Source organism: Pinus tabuliformis, chromosome 1_2, assembly GCF_031772625.1.
Source record: "Pinus tabuliformis cultivar Carrire ecotype Pingquan chromosome 1_2, CPIR1, whole genome shotgun sequence".
NCBI lineage: Eukaryota > Viridiplantae > Streptophyta > Pinopsida > Pinales > Pinaceae > Pinus > Pinus tabuliformis.
Window position 1 is genome coordinate 185,188,790 of NC_142298.1, and position 9,304 is coordinate 185,198,093.

Sequence of the window (9,304 nt, forward strand, 5' to 3'; positions counted from 1 at the left end):
ATAAGGTGTGAAGCCGGTTGTGGTCTTCCAAGTGGTGTTGTAAGCCCAAGTGGCCTCAACCAGGCGATCTGCCCAATCCTTTATGTTGCTGCTCACCATCTTAGTCAAAATCCCTTCTAATGCTCTATTGGTGACTTCCACCTGCCCATTTGCTTGAGGATGATAGGGGGTGGAAGTCCTATAATTGATCTTGTGATGAGCGAGCAAGTCTTCAATTAAGTTTGAGGTGAACTGGCTCCCTTGATCGGTGACTAACTCTCTTGGGTAGCCAAATTTATAGAATATGTTTTCTCTTAAAAACTCAGCCACCTTTTCTTCTATCGCTGCTTTGATTGCCTTGGTTTCCACCCACTTTGTCAGATAGTATGTGCACACAATGATGTAAGACCTTTGCCTTGAAGGAGGATTGATAGGACCCACAAAATCCATACCCCACTTCTCAAATGGTTCAAGAGACACTTGAGGTTGGAGAGGCATTTTGTCCCTTGGGTTCGGCTTCCCCATCCTTAGCATCGGTCACATTGGCTGATATATCTCTTGACATCTTGATGAAGCGTGGGCCAATAGTATCTTGCCTGTAGGATTTTGAAGGCAGTCCTCTTGGCTACAAAATTTCCTCCACAAGGCCAATCATGACAAGTTAGGAGGATGTCAAAGACTTCCTCCTCCCTTACACAATGACTTAAGATCTGATCGGGGCCAAGTTTGAATAGGTTGCCCCCGATCTAAGTGAATGAGGCACTCTTCCTCACAATTCCGCTTTTCTCTTTTGAAGATAGATGTGGAGGGAACTGTGCTGAGACCAGATAATTCGCTATATCAACAAACCATGGAAAGAGTACTGAGATAGAAAACAGATGTTCATCTGGCATCTAGTCGTCCACTGTTCCATCTTCACCTACAGGTAAATCCAATCTAGACAAGAAGTCAGCAACAACATTTTCTTTACCTGGTTTGTCAACGATAGTCAAATCAAACTGCTGCAACAGAAGTAACCATCTAATAATACGAGCATTCACATTTGGTTTATTCATTAAATATCTAATTGCAGCATGATCAGTATGTACAAATGTTTGATAGCCAGTGATGTAGTGTCGGAACTTGTTCAAGGCATGGACCACGGCCAAGAACTCTTTCTCAGTTACAGTATCATTCATTTATGCCTTGGATAAGTTTTTGCTGACAAAGTATATGGCATATGGGAGTTTTTGTTCAACCTATCCTAAGGCTGCCCCTATGGCTTTGTTTGAGGCATCAGTGTGGATGTGGAAAGGTAGGGCCCAGTTTGGACCTCTCAATATCGGGGCGGACACCAACTTATACTTTAATTCATTTAGAGCCCTTTGACAGTCGTCCGTCCATTTGAACTCGACATCTTTTGCTAAGAGGCCAAACAGTGGTGAGGCTAGCTTACTGAAGTCTTTAATAAATATTCTATAATATCATGTTAAGCCTAAGAAACTTCGAACATCTCTTACCTTCTGAGGAGGTGGAACCTTTTTTATGAGAGCAATTTTATTAGGATCCACCTGCAATCCTTGGCGAGAAATGGTATGTCCTAGCACGGTTCCTTCAGTCATCAGGAATTCACATTTTTCAGGACTAAGGGACAGGTTTAATTCAATGCACTTGGTTAGAACTTTTCCCAGATTGGACAATGCTTCCTGGAAGTTGGACCCATAAGGAGTAAAATCATCCATATAGATTTCCACCAAATCATGGACCAGCTCAGAGAAGATGCTCAATACTACTCTTTGGAAAGTGGCAGGAGTGTCACATAGCCCAAAGGGAAGGACTTGGTAGGCAAAGGTACCCCAAGGACAAGTGAAGGCGGTCTTATCTTGGTCTTCCGGGCTGATTTGGATCTGGTTATACCCACTGAACCCATCTAGGAAAGAGAAAAAATTCTTCCCCGCCAGTCCATCCAACACTTGATCTATGAAAGGCAGAGGAAAGTGGCCTTTCTTGGTGGCTTTGTTCAGTTCTCGGTAGTCCACATAGATTATCCACTTTCCATTTTTCTTGGGTACCAACACCAGAGGGGACACCCACTCGCTATCCAAGATGGGGTAGATGAATCCTGCATCCAACAATTTTTGCAATTCTTCTTTGACAATGTCCTTAAGGGCTGGATTCATTATCCTATGAGGTTGCCTGACCAATTTACAATCTTCTTTGATGTAGATGTGATGGGTACAGACCGAAGGATGGACTTCTTTCATCTCTTTATAGCTCCAAGCAAAAGCATCTAGATGACTGGCCAACGGACTAAACAGCTCCTTTTCTTGGGAAGGAGATAGGGAGGAGCTGAGCTTTAATGTTCTCTCGGGGCCAAACTCCACATTTTTTACTCTGGGAGAGATTGGGTCGGTCACAAAAAGGTCCACTAAGGTGTTGGCTTGAGTGTCCTCCACCAATTTCTTTAAGGACAGTGCACTGGGAGGCGGATTCTGAATCAAGGTCTCAATCAAATCATCCTCGGTTTGAGGCCCTCCCCTAGTGGTTTCTAAGGTGCACAAGGGTGTAGAGTACACCTCATCCTCTTCTCCTTCTTCCAACGAAAGTGGTAAGTCATGCTCTAATAGAGGTTGGGCAGGAGGGTATAGGACTAGTTGCTTGGACATAGGACCATTTTTGATGGTCATGTTTCCTGCTCGGCAGCTTATGTAAGCATCCGCAGTGGCTAACCAAGGTCTTCCCAAAATAAGGGGGTATCCAGTAAGCTTTTCCTTTGGTTGAAGAACCAAGAAGTCCGCAAGATACTCCCAAGAGTCAACAGAGACCAAGAAATCCTCCACAATCCCTTCGGGAGTCATGGTGGAGCGATCTACCAACTGTAGGACCGTCGAGGTCTTCCTTAAGGAACCCTGAAGGTTGAGTTTGAGCATGGTATCCCTAGTCATCACATTAATGGCAGCCCCTAAATCAATCAAAGTGTGGGGTATGATGGTGCCATGGATGTGGACATCAACTACAGGACTCCCAGGATCCAAATACTTTGGACAGATTACTTGCCCCAACAAAAGATCAGATAGTTGTCCTATGACATTGATGGTTGAGGCATCTCTTTTTCGCCTGCCTGGGTGCCTGAAACACTTTTCCTTAACCAATTTGTTGTATATCGGTACATCTTTGATGGCTTGGAGAAGTGGTATTCTCACACACAACTGTTTGAGTTCTCCTAGAAGCTCATTCTCCTCTGGGTCGGGTTGTGTGGTTACTGTTAGTCTCTCAGGAAAGGGTGGAGTGGCCTTGGGTTCACTTTCCTGTTTATCTTCCTCGTCCTCTGGGGGAGGAGGTTGGCGATCCGGAAGAGTCTTCCCGGATCGCAGGTTGATCTCCTAGATCTCCACAGCATAGGTAGGGCATGTTGTTTCCCCGGTGTATACTTGTTGGGCCTGTCAGTTGTTAGGATTCGGGTTCGGTTGAGAAGGCATTTGGGGTTGTCTTGGAGGAGAAGGAGGTAATGGTTGTGGTTGAGCTGGTGGTGGATGCAAAATGGCGGGAGGAGTGTTGTACTGGGGCCTTCACCTCGGTTGAGGTGCATTCCACTGAGGCTATGGCTGGACATGTGAGTGAAACAAATGAGTAGTGGGCTGAGTATGGTATTGAGGTGGGTAAGACCATGGAGGAGGCACAGACCAGGAAGGATGAGTAGGGGGACCCCAAGAAGGCATAGGAGCAGATTGGTTGGGGCTATAATAGGCTTGGGATGTACCTTGCATCCCCTACTAGTAAGGTCTAGGTCCATGCGGCCTCTTTTGGTTGAGGAAGTAGAGAGGTTTAGTGGGTGCCTCAGTTCCCTGGTACATGGCCTTAAACCCAGGTAAGGTTGGGCATTGGTTTGTGGGGTGGTCCTCCTCACAAACAAAACATACCTCTACTGAGTGTAATGGAAACTCGTTCTTAGGGTGCTTCCATGTACACCTAGGACAGAAGATGGCCAAAGCCCTCTCAGCTTCCTCTTTCTTTTGCTGGATTCAGAATGTATCAAGTTGCATGGAAATGGTCTGTCTCACCTCACTTTTGAGGTCCTCCAGCTGATTAACAAACTCATGCTTGGAGAAAGTAGTACTAGCTGAAAGGGGGTTTCCCCTACCTCTTTTTCGGGCTGCCCTAGAGTGGTTTCTAAACACAATCTTTATATCCTCATAAGGTAGTTGGTAAATATCTCCTCCAGCTAGCATGTGAAGGGTATCTAGAAGGTCTTCAGGGACTCCTCTGATCAGGACCAACTTGAGAGATTCAGGGTCAAGTGTGCACCTGGCCCGTTTATAGCTAAGTTGGAACCTTTGCTCATAATCTTCTAAAGACTCATCATTTCCCATGGTCATCTGAAAGATTTCTCCCTTGGCTTCCTTGGACCTACAATAGTCCCGGTATTTCGTATTGAAAGCTTGCTGCATCTAAGCCCAAGTGGTGATACTGTTTCCAGGTAAGCCCATGAACCAACGTAATGCTACATCCTTGAGGGTAGAGGGAAAGAGTTTCAATTTTTGCTCATCTTCTGTATAGTCATAGGTTCGACAAAGGACAACGAACTCAAACAGGAAGGTATCAGGGTCTTCAGTAGTCAATCCATGGAAGTGAGGCAAAGTGGAGGGGCTTATGTTTTTTATTTTCATGTCTCCATTGGTCTCTCGGATGGGAAAGGCACCTTCTATTCTCTCATCTTCTCTTCTATCCTCAGCCATGGCTTTAGGTGGAGTGTTCTCTAACTCTTCTTCTGTTATAGGATCTTCATATATCTCAGGAGGCTCGCCTATAGGTTCTTCTGGATCACTGTCACCAAAGAAGAGAGAAGGGTGACTCAGTGAAGTGGTGGGGGTGTTGGTAAGAATTTGTCGGTTTTATCTCTGTTCCTACGAGAAATGAAATGGAAAGGCTTTTGATTGCTTTTTGCTTTGTTTCTGGCACCTGCAAAACTGAAAATAGATTGAACTACAACTAACTATCTTGCTGAAATGAAAATGCAGAATTGAAATGAAAGCAGGAAATGACTAATCTATTTTTTTCAAATGAAATTGCAGGAATGAAATGCTAGTCTACGCTTGCGGAATTGAAATGCTAATCTACGCTTGCAGAAATGAAATTGCTAATCTACGCTTGCAGAATTGAAATCGCTGAATTGAAATGATAATCTATGAAAGCAGGAAATATCTATTTTACTTTTGCAGAAATGAAATTGCAGAATGGAAATGAAATAAACTATTTGGCAGAAGGCGAGTGTAGGAAAATAGAAGAAAAGAAACAATCACAAATACTCCGACGCTTCCCCGGCAACGGCGCCAAAAAGATGGTGGGCTCCAGTATTGTAGCAATAATGCTGCAACTCCTGGGACTCCCTTCTTTACTTTTATCAACCTGGTAGTTCGTAACAAACTTGGAAGCAATGGTGCTGTATGCACAAGTACTAGCTCTTGCCGCAGATGTCACTTGGTCAGCTCGCACAAGTCCGCTAGGGGCTTAAGCCAACTTCTATGAGCTCTTAGAAGAAGCTTTTTAACTAATGGCTGGAAGCTAATTCAAAGGAAACTGATCTACTTGCAGAAAGAAACTGAAAGCCAAAAAGTAACATAAACCCTAGCAAACCCTAATTCTACCAGCTAGTCCTACTGATGCAGGGGAGAGAATGCAAACTATTGAAAGAGATGCCATTACTCCTATGAAGGTAAAATACATGTGTCTAGACTACCTCTATCTGAAGAAAGCATCTTTTTGTATTTTTGAATAAGTTATTAGAATTATCATGCATGTGCTTTTTAACTGGCTTTTTACTGTGCAGGGGTGGATCAAGGAAGAGAAATGCTTGGAAAAAGTTGGGAAGGTTCAGGGAGGGCCTAAGGAGTCCCTAACACCCTTCCCGAGAGTTTCACAAAGTTTGGATATCCAGCAACCTCATTTGTGAGCTTCTATAGGAAGTCTGTAGGGGTTCTACAGGATGTTTTAGGGATTTCTACAGGATGTTCAGAAATTTCTACAGGATGTTCTAAAATTGGATTTTGGAGGATGGGTGAGTGAAAGAGGATGCATGAATGGATAGGGAGGTAGGGTAGGGTTCTGAAAATCTAGTGACTGATGGATGAAGTGATGAGAGGGTGTGGAAAGCTAACTTGACTTAAAGAAGGTTAAGCCAATGGAAGAGCAAGAAGGTAAGGTTATGTGGGCAGAAGAGTAGTTGTGAGATGAGGAACCTAACTAGGGGATGGAGCAGCTGGCCTGGACGAAGCTTAGGTGGACGAGGGAGTGATGGAGATGCCCTGCACGGTGCACACTTAACCGAATCAACCAAGTCCTGCACACAATCAAAATCTTAGCTAATCTATCCTAACTGTCAACGAAGCAAATGAATAGCAGCTTTATTTCTAAAGAGAACCATGTACAGCACTTAATCAAAGAAACATCTCAAAAGTTCTGAATGCATGACTAACTTCTACAAATGAAGACATTACACCAAAGATTGCATGGTCAAGCAAACTAGTGTTTTTGTTGGGCAGCACTGTTTCTGCAATTTTAGCCCCTGATCCAATAAGGGAGAGGTGAAACTGAGAGTGTAGACAACCCCTTTTTATGGAGCTTTATTGATTATTATCCTATCAATCTATTCTACACATTTGAAGCAATTCTATTCCTCAACAGTGACCTATTTAATCAACACAACTAAATCTTGCTCAACAAAACCACGTTTCAAATGCATAAAAGGAAAATCAAAATGCATAAAGGAAAGATAACAATACAAAGAAGGAGGCCCTAGGCTCTCAGGTTGGGCCCAACCCCGAGAGCTATGGCTCCTATAGAAAACTCAGAGCTGATATCAAATCTGACTGCTTCTCATTATCAAAAAATAATCATAAGTCAAGAGTTATGCCAACAATGGCTACAAGAGAACAAAACAGAGCTAGCAGCACTGTAGTGCAAAATATGCAAGAGTTTTTCAAAAGTCCCTCACGAAGGCTAAGGCCTTAACATTTATACACCACGAGGCCCTAGCTGGCCTCCTAAATCCATGGGACTTGGCTGCCCAAATTGTGAGTGAACAGCTCCTTCCAAAAAATCTATTTGGCTGCCTTCTAGATCCGGTTTGGTGGCCTTTGGAGCTCGGAGTTGGGGGTGAAGATCCCAAGGGAGGCTATTTAATGCTGTAGACAACCCCCCTATGAATCCTCAACCCAAGCTTGGCTGTCTCCTAGCCCATGTCTGCTCGGTTTTTCTCCAACATGTGTCAAAACATCTTGAAATGAGCACGTGTTAGCCACCTAGGAAGAGTGACTACCCTTATTCGTACAAATGACATAAAAATACTAAAAAATAATGCACAAGTTATGAAAAATGAAGGATTGAACAAGGATAATTAGGCCAAATGAGCCCAAAATGTTACCAAATTTGGGGCTCATCATCAGTGCTGAAACATCAAATGACTCTATGCATTCTTAGATGGGTATTCTCGAACTGTAAATGTTATAATCCAAATCACCATATTGTAGCAGAATAAGAAGTACAAGCCAGACATAATGAAAGAGGTCATTGGTTTCCCATCAACAATTTCAAAAGATGGAGCAAGAGAAATCAATATTTGATGATGAACCTGGGCACGTTATGGTAGGGTAGGAGTTACAAATATATGAGTATTGCATATGAGTAGTGATAAATGCAGTCAAGGGAGGCCGAGCATTGTGTGTATAGGAGAGAGCAGCATATGGAGAATTTCAAGAATTGGAACAAGCTATATATGATTGTTGCATATGGAGCGTTTCAAGAACTGGAATTTCAACAACGTATGGGAGAGAGCAACGTTTTGTATGCAGGTGGAGTAGCGACAGGAGCAACGTAGCAGAAGTAATAGGCCACTGGAATAATAGTGAGTCGCAGGGGAATAATGATGTGTTCAGGTCAGTGGAAGCATCAGAGCTGCCAGGGTTTTCTATTTGGGTTATTGTGCGCAGAGAATGCAGCTAAAATATGGCTGATAGGATTTCAGAATAGAGAACTTAAGTCACAGAGGGCTAGGACTGCTCATAGCAAAGGAATGGTAGCACTGATAGAGGTAAAAACCTCTATTCTAAGAAATGATAAGAAAAGTATAATCAGAAGGAGAGCATTGGTTTACAAAGTCCAAAGAAATAGGTGGCTCACACTTGGGCAGGGTAAGAGATCGCCCACTTTGATACCATGTTAAGCACACACATGGAAAAATGAGTATGAAATATAAAACATGGGAGTGCATTTTTTATTAACAAAACATATACATTTATAGTACATGGTTTGACCATTGGGTTCCACATCCCAAGGTCTCTTGGAATTCATTAGTCTATTCTACTTCCACACTAACCCATAGAGGATTAGGTGTCCAACACCACATAACTAATTCGAGGTTTTAATGACAAAAATTTTAATATTCTTTAGGTGCGTAGATTTGTAAGCAAAAAGCTACTGGAAATAATGTTGGTTGAAATGTAATTTGTCGTCATCCTTACATCTTACATGAAGATGGAGCCAATGCAATCATGAATAACATTCTAGTCAACTTCATGATGCCAATTGTATCATAGTTTTTCAAAATAGCCCGTGTTTATAACCTTACATGCTTGATGGGAGTTAAGTCATTGCATGTTGTTAGAGAAAGTATTTCCATGGTATGTATGCTCATTTTTCCTTTCCATATTCATATTACATTAGAGTTCGAACCAACTAATTAGGGTTGGTTTTGGTGTCTCTAATCTTAGCAATTGGTTCTCATTATAATTTTTCTTTGGGAGTTCCAGAATTTGGATATTGGATTGACCTTTTTAGTAAATTCATACGAGACATTAGAATGTATGATATTTTTTATTTTAAAGTACATTGCTAGGAAGGTAAACAATCTACCAAATTCATAAGTTCTTGGCCTAATAGAATAGTTTGAAATTGTGGGTGTTGATATGAAGGAGATTAATGTTCTAGTCATTTCTGGGCCTTTGGAATGGATGTTTTAATGAATCAGTTGTGATTGCCTACAATGATGACCAAATCATTTAACAATATTTGGTTGGAAACATATTTTTGGTTGGCAACAAGCCTCCACATTTTTCTTATTCACCTCTTCTACAATTCGGATTTGTAAGAAATATTAGGTGGCCTTGTGAATTTATTGCACAATTATGTGACATGGAGAGATTGAGTGATGTGTGTGTGAGAGGGCATTATTTAATTGAGGGAGGCTCACTAGAATGGATTTTCAGTGTATCTCATAAAAAATTGCATTTTATTAAGCGGTGTAGAGATGGGTTTAGGTGATTGAATTCAAAAAGGGGTTTAAAATATTGGA